This window comes from Pseudorca crassidens, chromosome 10 (genome assembly GCF_039906515.1).
Source record: "Pseudorca crassidens isolate mPseCra1 chromosome 10, mPseCra1.hap1, whole genome shotgun sequence".
In the NCBI taxonomy this organism is placed as follows: Eukaryota; Metazoa; Chordata; class Mammalia; order Artiodactyla; family Delphinidae; genus Pseudorca; species Pseudorca crassidens.
Window position 1 is genome coordinate 85,102,232 of NC_090305.1, and position 15,319 is coordinate 85,117,550.

General features: G+C 40.6%; 1 protein-coding gene across 4 annotated transcripts in view; it reads left to right on the forward strand.

The window, feature by feature from the left end:
• Window positions 1–15,319, forward strand: part of TAFA1 (TAFA chemokine like family member 1) — a 770,352-nt gene that overhangs the window by 147,621 nt on the left and 607,412 nt on the right. For 3 of the 4 annotated variants that reach the window (XM_067755143.1, XM_067755139.1, XM_067755140.1), the window contains one exon: window positions 10,529–10,691. The gene's annotated coding sequence lies outside the window, so the exon portion shown is untranslated. Of the gene's footprint in view, window positions 1–1,624; window positions 2,042–10,528; window positions 10,692–15,319 lie in introns of those variants that run through there. The other variant, XM_067755141.1, reaches the window with a different exon arrangement.

Consider the following 15,319-nt stretch of genomic DNA (forward strand, 5'->3'; position numbering starts at 1 on the left):
TCTGCAGTAGTTATTTCAAGTCTTTTATCTTCCAGGTCACTTATTCGTTCTTCTGCCTCAGTTACTCTGCTACTGATTCCTTCTAGAGAATTTTAAATTTCAGTTATTGTGTTGTTCATCATTGTTTGCTCTTTAGTTCTTCTAGGTCTTTGTTAAATGTTTCTTCTATTTTCTGCATTCTATTTCCAAGATTTTGGATCATCTTTACTAACATTACTCTGAATTCTTTTTCAGGTAGACTGCCTATTTCCTCTTCATTTGTTTGGTCTGGTGGGTTTTCAACTTGCTCCTTCATCTGCTGTGTGTTTCTCTGTGTCCTTCTTTTGATTAACTTACTGTGTTTGGGGTCTCTTTTTCGCAGGCTGCAGGTTCACAGTTCCCTTTGTTTTTGGTGTCTGCCCACAGTGGCTAAGGTTGTTTCAGTGGGTTGTGTAGGCTTCCCGGTGGAGGGGACTAGTGCCTGTGTTCTGGTGGATGAGGCTAGATCTTGTCTTTCTGATGGGCAAGTCATCTTCCGGTGGTGTGTTTTCGAGTGTCTGTGGCCTTATTATGATTTTAGGCAGCCTCTCTGCTAATGAGTGGGGTTGTGTTCCTGTCTTGCCAGTTGTTTGTCTTAGGGTGTCCAGCACTGTAGCTTGCTGGTCATTGAGTGGAGCTGGGTGTTGGCGTTGAGATGGAGATCTCTGGGAGATTTTTGCTGCTTGATATTACGTGGAGCTGGGAGGTCTCTGGTGGACCAACATCCTGAACTCGGCTCTCCCGCCTCAGAGGCACAGCCCTGACACCTGGCTGGAACACCAAGATCCTGTCATCCACACGGCTCAGAATAAAAGGGAGCAAGCAAGCGAGCAAGCAAGCAAGGAAGCAAGAAGGAAAGAAAGAAAGAAAGGAAGGAAGGAAGGAAGGAAAAAAGGAAGGAAGAGAGAGAGAGAAAGAAAGAAAGAAAGGGAGAAAAATTAAATTAAAAAGTTATTAAAATAAAAAATGAAAAAACAATTATTAAAAATAAATTAAAAAGTAATAAAAAAGAAACAAAGAAAGAAGAGAGCAACCAAACCAAAAAACAAATCCACCAATGATAAGAAGCGCTAAAACCTATGTTAAAAAAAAAACAAAAACGGGCAGACAGAACCCAAGGACAAATGGTAAAAGCAAAGCTATACAGACAAAATTACTCACAGAAGCATTCACATACACACTCACAAAAAGAGAAGAAGGGGAAAAATATACATATAGTTGCTCCCAAGTCCATGTCCTCAATCTGGGATGATTCGTTGTCTCTTCAGGTGTTCCACAGATGCAGGGTACATCAAGTTGATTGTGGAGATTTAATCTTCTGCTCCTGAGGCTGCTCGGAGAAATTTCCCTTTCTCTTCTTTGTTCGCACAGGTCCTGGGGTTCAGCTTTGGATTTGGACCCGCCTCTGCGTGTAGGCCGCCTGAGGGCGTCTGTTCCCACCCAGACAGGACGGGGTTAAAGGAGCAGCTGCTTCGGGGACTGTGGCTCACTCAGGCCGGGTGGAGGGAGGGGCGCGGATGCGGGGCGAGCCTCCGGCGGCGGAGGCCGGCGTGACGTTGCACCAGCCCGAGGCGCGCCATGCGTCCTCCCCGGAAGTTGTCCTGGATCACGGAACCCTGGCCGTTGCGGGCTGCACAGGCTCCCGGGAGGGGAGGTGTGGATAGTGACCTGTGCTCGCAAACAGGCTTCTTGGTGGCGGCAGCAGCAGCGTCGCATGCCCGTCTCTGGGGTCCGGGCTTTTAGCCGTGGCTCGCGCCCGTCTCTGGAGCTCCTTTAAGCGGCGCTCTTAATCTCCTCTCCTCGCGCACCAGGAAACAAAGAGGCAAGAAAAAGTCTCTTGTCTCTTCGGCAGCTCCAGACCTTTTCCCCGGACTCCCTCCTGGCCAGCTGTGGCGCACTAGTCCCTTCAGGCTGTGTTCACGCCGCCAACCTCAGTCCTCTCGCTGCGCTCCGACCGAAGCCCGAGCCTCAGCTCCCAGCCCCCGCCTGCTCCGGCGGGTGAGCAGACAAGCCTCTCGGCCTGGTGAGTGCTGGTAGGCCCCGGTCCTCCTTGCGGGAATCTCTCTGTGCGGGAATCTCTTCGCTTTGCCGTCCGCACCCCTGTTGCTGTGCTCTCCTCCGCGGCTCTGAAGCTTCCCGCCTCCGCCACCCACAGTCTCCGCCCGTTAAGGGGCTTCCTACTGTGTGAAAACCTTTCCTCCTTCACAGCTCCCTCCCACTGGTGTGGGTCCCGTCCCTATTCTTTTGTCTCTGTTTTTTCTTTTTTCTTTTACCCTACCCAGGTATGTGGGGAGTTTCTTGCCTTTTGGGAGGTCTGAGGTCTTCTGCCAGCGTTCAGTAGGTGTTCTTTAGGAGTTGTTCCACATGTAGATGTATTTCTGATGTATTTGTGGGGAGGAAGGTGATATCCATGTCTTACTCTCCCACCATCTTGAAGGTCTCCCCATGGGGCTACTCTTCGTTGCAGTGCACAGGCTTCTCATGGTGTTGGCTTCACTTGTTGCAGAGCACGTGCTCTAGGCATGTGGGCTTCAGTAGTTGTGGCACACTGGCTTCAGTAGTTGTGGCTCGTGGGCTCTAGAGCGCAGACTCAGTAGTTGTGGCACACGGGGTTGCTTAATTGCTCCGCAGCATGTGGGATCCTCCCGGACAAGGGCTCGATCCCATGTCCCCTGCATTGGCAGGTGGATTCTCAACCACTGTGCCACCAGGGAAGTCTGCAGACTTCAAAAATTTTTGTCCTACTGATGGGAGTGAAAACGGTGAGGTATCATTTTCTCATTTACTAGAGAATGGCTATCTTTTTATGTGGTTATTGACCATTATGAAAGAGATTGTTCAAATCTTTTGCCCATTTTTCTATTGGGATGTTTATCCTTTTCTTATTAATTCATAGAACTTTAAAAAATGTATTGGATGCTCATATTTTGTCAAGTAGATGTACTGAAAATGGCTTCTCCACTTTGTAGTTATCATTTTATCTATGGCTTTTATTAATCAGTATAGCATAGGCTAATCGGGAGTAACAAATAAACCTTGAACCTCAGTGGATAACAAAGGCTGATGTTAGTCAGTGGTCCTCTCTTGAAGCTGTGCCTTAGAAAACACATGGCAGGGCTTCCCTGGTGGCGCAGTGGTTGAGAGTCCGCCTGCCGATGCAGGGAACATGGGTTCGTGCCTGGGTCCGGGAAGATCCCACATGCCGCGGAGCGGCTGGGCCCATGAGCCGTGGCTGCTGAGCCTTTGCGTTGGGAGAGGCCACAACAGTGAGAGGCCCGCGTACCGAAAAAAAAAAAAAAAGAAAACACATGGCAAAGGAAGGAAAGCTGAGGACTCTGTAGGTTATTTCTAAGTGCGAGGCCTGGAAGTGGCTTCTGTCACTCCTGTCCAAATTGCATCTCATCATTCGTCCCCAAAGGAGGCTGGGAAGTGTAGAATACTCCCACACTGATATTTGGGAGTACTCAAGTCTCTACCACATGGTGTTTTAAATGAACAGATGCTCTTAATTTTAATGTAATTGAATTCAACTCTCTTTGTGGTTTCTACTTCTGTCGTATTTAAGAAATCTATCTCCACTACAGATCAACTCCAGAAAAAATGGAGAATTCCTTGGACAGAATGGTGAAGATTTTTTTATATTGCCTTCTAAAATTGTTATACTGTTGCTGTTCACATTTAGGTCTTTAATTCCTATGGAATTGTCTTGCTTTAGTTAGGAGTCAATTTTGTTTCAGAACTATTTATAGAAAAATCCCTGTTTCCCACTAGTCTGTCAATCGAACTTCCATAGGTGTGTGGATATATTTCTGAGCTCTCCACTCAGTTCCACCAGTCTATTCATCTATCCCTGGACCAATACCACTTTATCATAAATATTAGATTTTTATAACTCTTAATACCTGGTAAGGCAAATATCGTCTCTATATATTTCCTATTATGGGATGTTTTGACTATTTTTGTTCTTTGTCCTCTGTTTAAATCATAATTTTTTGCCAAATTTCTAAGTAAAAACTATTCAGATTGAATATATGGATAAATCTGGGGAGAAGCAATATTTTTATAATACTGAGTCTTCCCGTCTATGAACCATGGTACATCTTTACATTTATTTAGCTCTTTTTTAATATGTTTCCATAGAGTTTCACAGGTTTTTGATGTTGTTAAGGTCTTGTGCAACTTTGGTTAGATTCATTTGTTGGTACTATTGCAAATGCTATCTTTTAAAGATGTACATATTTCAACTGTCTATCCTTTATGGAAACTTAATTTTTTTTTGTATATGTGTGCACTTTTCTTCTTAATTTTTAGATATTTCCTCCTGGCTTTCATCCAGAAACAAGGTTTAGATGGCTAATTTTATTTTCTACTCCTGAGAGGTACAATTTTATTTCTAGTTTGCCTGCTGATGGTGTAATTTTCTAGCTCAGGTTAATGTGTGGAATCTCCTAGTAGGCGTCCCACTCTGAGAGATTTTTCTTATGTCTTCATTCTCTGTGAGGCCGTGGAAAGTGAAGTTCAGAGTTATTTGGGTTCAGAAGTTGCCCTTGGGGTAAAGGTGAGCTCTGGTGCTCTGCTTACCATGTTGGACTCTTGTTTTCCCTTAACTTTAGGTCTCTGGAGAATTCGTACCTTCTTGCCAATTTGTCAAAGCAGTAAAATAGATATTCATATTTGTATTTACTTTTACTTACTTTTAGTCGAGAGTCAGTTAGATTATTTAGTCTACCGTGTTGCCAGAAACTGAAATTGAGATACAGGCACTAACACATATATATTATTAAACACCTTCAAAAATACCTATAATAATTCTAAAAATATTTCTCTGTAATTATTTTTAAAGGCTTAATTTAAATTAGTTCAATTGCTGTTTTGCTATCAAGAATTACAAATCTTTTTTTTTTTTTTTTTTTTTGCGGTACGCGGGCCTCTCACTGTTGTGGCCTCTCCCGTTGCGGAGCACAGCCTCCGGATGCGCAGGCCCAGCGGCCATGGCTCACAGGCCCAGCCGCTCCGCGGCATGTGGAATCTTCCCGGACCAGGGCACGAACCCGTGTCCCCTGCATTGGCAGGCGAAGTCTCAACCACTGTGCCACCAGGGAAGCCCCAAGAATTACAAATCTTGATAGCAAAGTATTGTCACTCTACCTACTTTAACTGGTTACTTTTTTTTCCCCCTCATTTTTTTTCTTACTTGGCTGTTAAGTCAATAAAGTGCTCTTAGGCTTGTGGTCAACAAAGTTATCTTATCCTTCTTGTTAGATGGATTGACATTTAAAAAAATTCCACTCAGCCTCCTAACACTATGGCCAATATTTTACACTCTAAGTCGGTGAGAGTTGATGGTAAACTTGCTAGATCTTGCAAAGTCAAGTTGTCTCTGATATAAACTTTCTTCCCTTTCTTGACAATTAATCAACAAGTGGCCATTGAGTTTCCACCACAAATCTGTTACATGATAATGGCAAGCTTGTTCTGATAGCCATGGGGATTTTGTTTTTGTTTTTACATCTTTATTGGAGTATAATTGTTTTACAATGGTGTGTTAGTTTCTGCTTTATAACAAAGTGAATCAGTTATACATATGTTCCCATATCTCTTCCCTCTTGCGTCTCCCTCCCTCCCACCCTCCCTATCCCACCCCTCCAGGTGGTCACAAAGCACCGGAATTTAAGAAAAAAAAATGTCATGAAGAACCTAGGGGTAAGACAGGAATAAAGACACAGACCTACTGGAGAACGGACTTGAGGATATGGGGAGGGGGAAGGGTGAGCTGTGACAGGGCGAGAGAGAGGCATGGCCATGGGGTTTTAAACCAGATTTTCCCCAGAGTGAGAATCTGATTAAACAGATCTTCTGTGATAGTGCTAACTCTGCCCCTTCTTTCACAGATTCCCTACAGCAATTTCTCAGGGAGACTGGAGGATATAGTTAATTGCTTTTTCATATTTCTCCTCTGTGATGATAAAGCCAACACATAAAACATAGAAATAATAATTTAAGCCCTAAAGAAACCTCTGGCAATTCAATGAAGAAAAATTCAAAATTATTAATTCATTTTAGTGCATTATCATTATAATTAACATTAAAATACTTAAAGCAATATCCCAGTGTATTAACTTCCTTTTTCTTGAGAAGTGAACATTGGCCCACAAGGTATCATATGTGGGTGTATAATCTCATCATTAGAGATCTGTTGTAAATCTTGTTCTATAACTTCAAAAAATCTGATAAATATGTCTCATGAAGTAAGTATTTGCTCAGATCATTAAAACACTGCCCTTTTGAGTGGTCGATAAAGTTAACTGATACGTTTTCTTAAATACTTTAAATGTCATTAAAAATACTTATGTTTTAAAGTAACTGATCTCTGCTGTTGGTAAAGAAAATAGAGATAAGGAGATAGAAAAAAAATCCATTATTTCATTTCTCAGAAATAACCACTATAACATTTTCAAAAAGTTTTATTACAAAATAATTTCAAATTTACAGAAAGTTTGTAAGAATAATACAGAGGACTTCTATGTACCCCTCATCTAGATTTTATATGCAGGGTATAGAAATATATATATATATATAAATATATATATTTCTATACCCTGCATATACAAAAATCTATTTTTTATATATATATATAAATGTATATATATTTACTGTGTTTTTCTGAATCATTTTCTGATATATTTCCTAAGAGCAAGGACATTCCATTACATAACTACAATTCTATGATGAAATTTGGGAAGTTTGGCATCAATACAACATCCTGATTTAAAATGCAATCCGTATTCAAATTTTGTCATTTTTTTCAATAATGTTCAGTATAACAATTTTCCCCTGATCCAGGGTTCAATCAAGAATCATATATAGAATTTAGTGGACATGACTCTTTGGTTTCTTTTAATCTGGAACATTTCCTCAGCCTTTCTTTATATTTTATGACATTGACATTTCTGTGGAGAAGAGGCCAGTTGATTTCTAGAATGAGTCTCAATTTGTCTGATATTCCTTAAATTTGAAAGCGCTTTGAAAGAGTTGTATAAACTCACTGTCAGCCCTGCCTCCCCTTCTCTCTTGAAATCCTAATTTACTCTGACTTTTGTCCCTACCATTCTTCCAAGATTGCTTTTATTCAGGTCATCAGTGATCTTCATGTCACAAAAGTCAATGGCCTTTTCTCAGTTCTCCTCTTGTTCAACCTTTGAGCAGAATTTTTTTTTTTTTTTTCTGTACGCGGGCCTCTCACTGTTGTGGCCTCTCCCGTTGCGGAGCACAGGCTCCGGACGCGCAGGCCCAGCGGCCATGGCTCACGGGTCCAGCCGCTCCACGGCATGCGGGATCTTCCCAGACCGGGGCACGAACCCGTGTGCCCTGAATCGGCAGGCGGACTCTCAACCACTGCGCCACCAGGGAAGCCCTGAGCAGAATTTGATAGAATTTATCTCCTCCTCCTCTTTGAGGATATCATACTTTTGCCACTAGGCTTCCTTCACATAGCTCTTTCCTTTATCTCTTTGCTCAGTAGTCCCTTCTTCTAAGTTTTGCTGGACTCTCTTAAGCTTTCATTCCCTAAATGACAAAATAGTATATGGCTCAGTCCTCAGACCTCTTTGCCTTCTACACTTATTTTCAAGGTAGGTTCACCTAACTAGAACATGGATTTAAATACCAGTCTAAATCTATAAAACCAGCCTAGAATTCACTCTTGAACTCTAGATCATGCATCCAACTTTCTACCTCCCATTTGGAACTCCTATAGGCATCTCAAACTTAATATGTCCATTACCAATTTCTTGATAATTTTTGGAAAGCCTGCCAGTCTTTTCACTCTACTCAGAATAAAAGTCAAACTCCCTTAGAGGGCATTACATAACATGGTTTCCCATTAATTTGCTTGTCTCGTCTCCAACCTTCTCTCCTTTTACTTACTCTATCCTGCCACACCAAGTACACTTGTACCTTGGGACCTTTACACTTGCTGTTCCCTCTGCCTGGAATCCTTTCCTCCAGAAACCTACATGACTTATTGTCTTATTTCAGGTTTCTGGGCAAATAATTTCTTATCAGAGAGGTGTTTCTTAAACACCTTAAATAATATTGAAATGTTCCCTGCACCAGCCATATCACTCTTTATTCAGTATTCCTGTTTTACTTCTCTTTGTTCCACTTATTATTATCTTAAATACAGCTTTTTCTCTCTATCCCCTCCCCTAGTAGAATGCTAACTCCACGTGCATAGACATTTCGCTTTGTTTACTCTTATACATACAGCTCTTAGAATAGTCATTAACTCATAGTAGGCATTCAGGAAACATCTGTGAGGTGAATGAATATCCTTTCAGATCTTTTCTATACCTAGAAGTGTCTATTTAAAAATTATTTGGATAATGCGCTCTCTACGGTTCTGTCAATTGCTTTCTTACTTAGTATTATGTCCTGAACATCTTTCTACGTCACCAAAAATAGATCTAAATCATTTTCCATAGCCTTAGAATATTCCATTGTATAGAGGTGGCATAGCTGATTTATTAAAACTCAACTGATGGACAGTTGGATTGTTTTCAATTTTTTTGCTATATCAAACAATGCTGCAACTAATAACCTTATGTTGAAGTCTTTTGTAATGCATTTTGTCAAACAACTATTGAGTATCTGCTTTATGCAATTCACTGGTCTGAGCAATGGGATGGGAAAGCAGAGACAAATGTGACATGGTTTCTGCATTCAGCGAGCTCATGACCTACTCAGAGAGACAGATGATGATAAATAAGGATGATATATCTTAGAGAATTATGAGTACTGCAAGACCAGTAAAGAAGTACAATGTGGAATTCAGGGATAGGAATTACCAGAGATAAAGAAAGAGGTAGAAAGACTTTCTGGAAGGTCTATATAGGTCTATATAGTTAAATTGGGCTTTGGTAAATGTTTCATTCAATTGACAGAGGGGCTGGGGAGGAGAGAGTGCAACAGTCAGAGGATGGTGGGAACTATCCTTGGGTAAGTTAACTCTCTAATTTGGCTAGAACAGAAGATGGGTGAGTGATAAGGCCAGAAATGTAGGTTGAGGCAGGAGCATATGGCAGATAAAAAATCACTGTCAACTCAAAGGACCCAGAGATAGAAAATATTATAGAAATGGATCCACTTGACTTACCTATCAGATTTTTCATTTTGGGGAAAACAGTTTACCTGGGCTATCCCGGCCTGTGAGAATTCAGATTCATTATTTCTAGATATTCTGGTATTTGAAGAGAAACTGAAAAATTTGTCTTTTTAAAAGATAAAAGTTCCTGACTTTTAACTGCTGGCCATCAACTCATATTTTTTCACAACCTCTTTTTGTGAACCACAGAACAAAATAACAACAATAATAATAAAACTCCCAATTCACTCACTCCTAATGGGCCATATGTATCCTGCAAGTCCCCAGTTTGTAACCTCTGCCCTGAATAGACACTGTCTACTAATATGGTGAATTTCAATCTTTTGGACCTTGAACCACAGCAAAAAATTCCATTCTACATTGAGACCTAACATGCACACACATAAACATAGATAAATGAAGCTAAACTTTCTGAAAACAATACTCAATCCTAACAATTTACTTAACTGAAAGGAAAGCACTCTGATCTAGTCTACTTCGATCTAGTCTATTCTATTCTAAAAGGAAATGTTTGTCTTGACCTACTAAATTAACTTCAGGACTCACAATGGTTTCAAAACTTATTAAAAACACTGTCCTGACTATGATAATTCTTTTGCCCTCTAAATCTGTGTTATCTTGTAATATCGCTTAAGAATTGCCTTCTCAGGTGCTTAGAATTTAGGGAGCCAACTAGAACATAAATAGCTCTGGGCAGGATCTGCTCTTTTCTCTTAGACCCACAGGCTCAGCAAATGTAACATATATTTGACTCTTGGATGCTGGGACTTGGGCCTTTGAGGGCCTCCACAAATCGGCTTTTATATTCTGAGTCCCAGGAGCTGTGGATCTGTAACCCTATTATTTAGCTGGAGGAGATGGTCAATGGATATCAGTTAAGAAACTGTTTGTGACTAACTCAGCCAGCTCCCCTCCAACAATGTATCTATGAACCTCAGCTTGAGAGTGAGATCCTCATGACCTCAAGGTCAAATTGACTCAGCTGACCACTCCTCCAGCTCCTCCCTCAACACCTGTCCAGGTCCCGATTAGTAGATTCACTATGAAGGACGAGTCATAAAGGACCCTACTATTTTAAGCTCCATGTGATCAGAACCCTTACCGGTTACTAAGAAACACAAATGATTTTAGTTGCCTTGAAATTAAATGTAGCCTAGAACACATCAATATTTGTCAGGTCACATTGCAAATGAGCTACTGTATTCATAATGGATGTGTCACCATCATAAATATGACACAAGGGCATTTTCAAAGAGATGATTATCCACTCTGATGGGAGAGAAATACAAGCTTAAGAAATTAACATTCTCACCACCTCCTTGTCTCTCTTTGCTTTGCATTATTTAGGGATCTCTGGTGACTCGATTGAAGTCCTCCCTGCCCCCCGAAACCTGCAGAGTACAGAGCTTTTGGAATATACACCACCCTGATATCAAAGGAAGGAGCCCTGTTGGAGGAATTGACATTTCCCCTCTCATCTCTGGGTTAATGGAAAGACCTGTATTCAAAGGTACCTTTGTCTCAGCGGGAACACCGCAAGACATCTTTTGTTTTGATTTATATTGGTTGCAGGTACATGCTGGATCAAAGCACATGAGAATGGGAGAAAGAAGCCAGATGCATAGTTGATCCAGGGGGAAAACTGAACTATAGGACATTTTACTTCTTTGTTTAGCAAGCTGTATAATAACTGGCCAACATTATTTATTATTATACTATTTATATTTTAAAATTTATTATAGCATTTATTATTTATTCTTATTATTTATTATTGAGCACTCGTCATACACAAGACCAGTGGTCCCCAACCCTCCTGTTCATTCAAATCTCTTGAGGGGCTTTTTAAAACTATAGTTGTCCTGGCCTCACCCCCAAAGGCTCTGGTATAATTGGTCGTGGCTGGGGCCCAGACAGCGGCACTTTTTAACAGTGCTAAGGTGATTCTAATATGCAGCCAGGGTGGAGAACCACTGTATTAGATACTATTTAAAAATTTTTAAATTACTAGCTCTTTCAATACCCATAGTAAGTCTATAAGTTGCTATGATTATCATTATCCTCAATTTTCAAATGAGAAAATAGAATTAAAGAGAGTTAAGCATCATTCCTATGAGTGTACAGGCTAGTAGGGGTGGAATCCAAATTTCTCTCCAGGTATTTGGATTCCAAAATGCAAAGCAAGTTTAATGCAAAGATCAAGGGCAAGAGAAACACTTTCTGCCAGGTGTTTGGGGCAAGAGTCATAAAAAGATGACTCCAAAGGAAGACAAAAAGGTGAAGTAGAAAGTTTAAAGCATCTGCAAGCCTGGCTTCATGGGTGTGCAACCTGTACATGGGCTCAGAAGGGTCCCATACTTGGTTTAATGCTCTGTGTTGCTGTCTTGGAATTCTTAATACATTTTGAACAAGAAGCCCCACATTTTCATTTTGCACTGGGCTCTACGAATTGTGTAGCTGGTATGGGTTTGATGAGGTAGGTGATTGCTTCCCTGGAGTGATTTCAGCAATTTCAGTGAAGTAGGGACCATCTCCTTCTTTGGGAGCACTTTTCCTAGAGCTGGAAAAGCAAATGTCAAAGGCATTGACAAGGGAGCCATAGAACTCTGAGTTGCATGCCCTCCCTAGAGGCAAGGGGCCAGAGTGAGGGGGTGGGGCAAATAAAAACAGCAGATGCTCTAAAATATAGGTCCTTCCATCTTTCTAAGTAATAATCGCTAACATTTATTGAGTGTTTTCTATGTTCTAAGCACTGTTTTATGTAGTCTACATGCATTGTTTCCTTTAATCATCACCACTCTATGAGATACATACCATCATTTTATCCCCTTCTTATGGATGAGGGAAATGAGATACAGAAAGGTTAAATAACTTACCCAAAGTCACAGAACCATGTAAGAGGAGGAACTGAGGTTTTAACCAGACCTGTGCACCTCCCCACTACACTGTGTGGTCCCTTAGAACATAATGGATCAATTCCTATGTGTTCACCTGAGCTCCTGACCGTTGCACTCTCCAGAGGTGCTCCTTACCAATCTCCTATCTCATAATTCCCTTACATGGAGGGAGTCAGGTGTCACAGGAAACAAAAAGTTCAGGAATTAGGAGGCTCCAGTTCTTGTCCGGTTTCATCCCTGCTGTTTACTGGTCAGATAACTCTAAGCAAGTCATTTTATTAAGTTCTTTATTTTTACCCCATCATCACCCATTCATGGGACACTTTAAATGTGCTAGGCACTGTGCTCCTTTCTTGAATTTCAATAGCAAATCAGAATAGGTCTCTTCCCTTTTGGAATATGCCTCATTCTGAAAAGGGATTTGAGGTACTTAATTACCAGTTTCAGTTTCCCTGCTTGTTAAAAAGAAAGCAGATGTGAACTGAGTTGTGGGTGGGAGTGAGGGGAAATAATAGCTATTTAAATTTAAAAATGGAAGGATTGTGATTGCAAATATGGATTGCAAATATGATCTGTTATTACATGGATTTCCACCCCTAGACAGTTTGGGCCACTTACCGAGTTCCCAAGTGCGACTCGTGATTACATGGCCAGCTATCTCATCTCCTGTTTGAATCCTACACTTACTTTAAGACTAAGAGCAAATCCCATCTATTTCAGTTGATTTCTTTTTCTGGAATTCTTTAAAACCAAACCATAACAAGGATGGTGATTCTAAGAGTAACTAACCTTTATGGAACACTCACCATGAGCAGATGCAATGACAGTACTTATTGGATTAGCTCATTTAATTTAACCCTTAAAACAACCCAGTGAGATAGGTACATTTTACAGGTGAGGGGACTAAAGCTAGGGAAGAAGTACTAATCCCAGATACTATTCCAAGAGTCAGGATTCAAACCCTGGGTTTGAATGGATCTAGTGTCCAGGCTCTTAAACACTGCTGTGGTCAACCACTTATTTAGTATTTCTTTTACTACATAAATATATATTATATATGCATATTTACATTCATACAAATATTAGTATTTACCTCATTATTTTTGCATGTTGATATACCTCAACTTATTTAGCACTTAACTCAAAATATTATTGTACATTGACTTAGAACATATGTCATGTGTTAGGCTTCCAAGCCCCTAGAGAAAGCTATATTTTAGACTTAATGTCTTATGCAGCATTTTAAATCATGTCTTGCATGGTGTAGATACTAAAACATATTGACTGACCAAAATCCAAATGGAAAATATACAATAATACCTAACCTCAGGTCAAGCAAAAAAATCTACAGAATAGTTTATATGAGACCATAATTTCCCTTGGTTTGACATCAATTCTTTGTTCCCCAAACTTCTAGAATTTTATTTAGAAAGATAGGTTTGTTTTCCTCCCAACGAAAGAGTGGTTATTGAGCATTTTTCCATATCCCAGGTATTATCTAAGTGCTCTACCTGCCTTAAGCCACATAATCTTCATAAACATAGTGAATGTATTGCACCTTTCTGCCTGGTTTACCCTTAGGCATTTACATTTACTCCTTGTAACACCAGTACTTCAGGGGAAGCAAACCTGTCTCCAGCTCCAGAATGAGTCTGATTTGTCTTCTATGTCTTTGATAATAATTGGTGTAGGAACTCAGGCATAAGACAGCCAACCATTCCTGGACAAAAGAATTGGTTCAGGAAATGGCATATGACTCCGTGTAAGCAAAGGAGACAGGATGGGATGTTTGCTGAGGGTATTTGGAAAACAGAAAGCCATGGAAAAAGATGGCTTGGCTGTGGACATGTCATGGCAGACTATGGTAGCCTTTTCACTACCAGCTCAAGGATGAAGTCAACGGAGAGAAAAAAGGAGGGACAGGAGAATCACAAAGAAACAGATTCTGTGTCCTGGTTAGTCTGCCCTATCTGTAGGACTTTTCATATGTTGAACCAATAAATTACCTTTATCAGTAAAGCAGACTTGAAATGGACGTTCTGTTCCTTGTCTCTAAAACCATTCTATTACATGAGTACTCTGTTATGTTACATACCAGTATTAATATAAAAGGATACAACATGAATGAAAATATGTAATAATAGAAATACATATAACATTTGCAGAGTGCTTAATGTTTTAAAAAGTGCCTATTATGCATTTTAATCTCATTGAGTTTCTAGACGCCTAATAACAGGTTACACAGAAAAGATTGCAGTAGTAGTATATCTTACTTAGGAGATGTGTTCTAAATATACAGGGGTAAAATTGTATATAGTCAAAGTTACCTTTTTTTTTTTTTACTGGTACACGGGCCTCTCACCGTTGCGGCCTCTCCCGTTGAGGGGCACAGGCTCCGTACGCGCAGGCTCAGCGGCCATGGCTCACGGGCCCAGCCGCTCCGCGGCATATGGGATCTTCCCGGACCGGGGTGCAAACCCGTGTCCCCTGCATCAGCAGGCGGACTCTCAACCACTGCGCCACCAGGGAAGTGCTCAAAGTTACCTTTGAGAACACCAGCCTTCAATATGTACAGCTCAGTCAGTTTCTCCTTTCTCTCTTCCACCATTCATTCTAGCAGTCAAAAAATATTTACTGAGCACATTCTATGTGTCACATGCTAGCATGGAGTCATGACAAGTTCTCTGATCTCATGAAAGTTACTTCCTAGTGTACGAGAAAATTATTAAATAGATAAGATAATTATAGACTGTGGTAGTTTCTAGAAAGTTTGGGATTATCGAGATCAACAAAGGAGCAGGAGACTTGTAGTGAAGTTTGTCAGGGAAAGCCTTTCTGAGGAGGTGACTGAGCCCTGAAGGATGAGAGTGTTGACAAATGCCCAGGGGAGCATTGTAGACAGAAGGAAGAACTATAATGACAGTCTTCAGCTGGGAAAATGTTTGATGTTTGTGAGTAACAGAAGAATAGTCTACCTGGACAGTAGTGAGTGATGGAGAAAGGGGAGAAGATGAGCTCACAGAGGAAGGTGATCGTTAGAATATGCAAAATCTTTTGGTAGGGTGTGGTATGGAAATTGAATTTTATACTGATGGAGATGGAAGGGAAAACCAATGAAATGCTTTGAGCAAGGTAGTGGCATGCTCTGATTTGAGGTTTTAAAAGAATCATTATGATAAGGGCTAAGAGAGGAAAATAAACCAAGTTGGGGAACAATTGAAGTTCAAAAATGTTATAGTAGTGT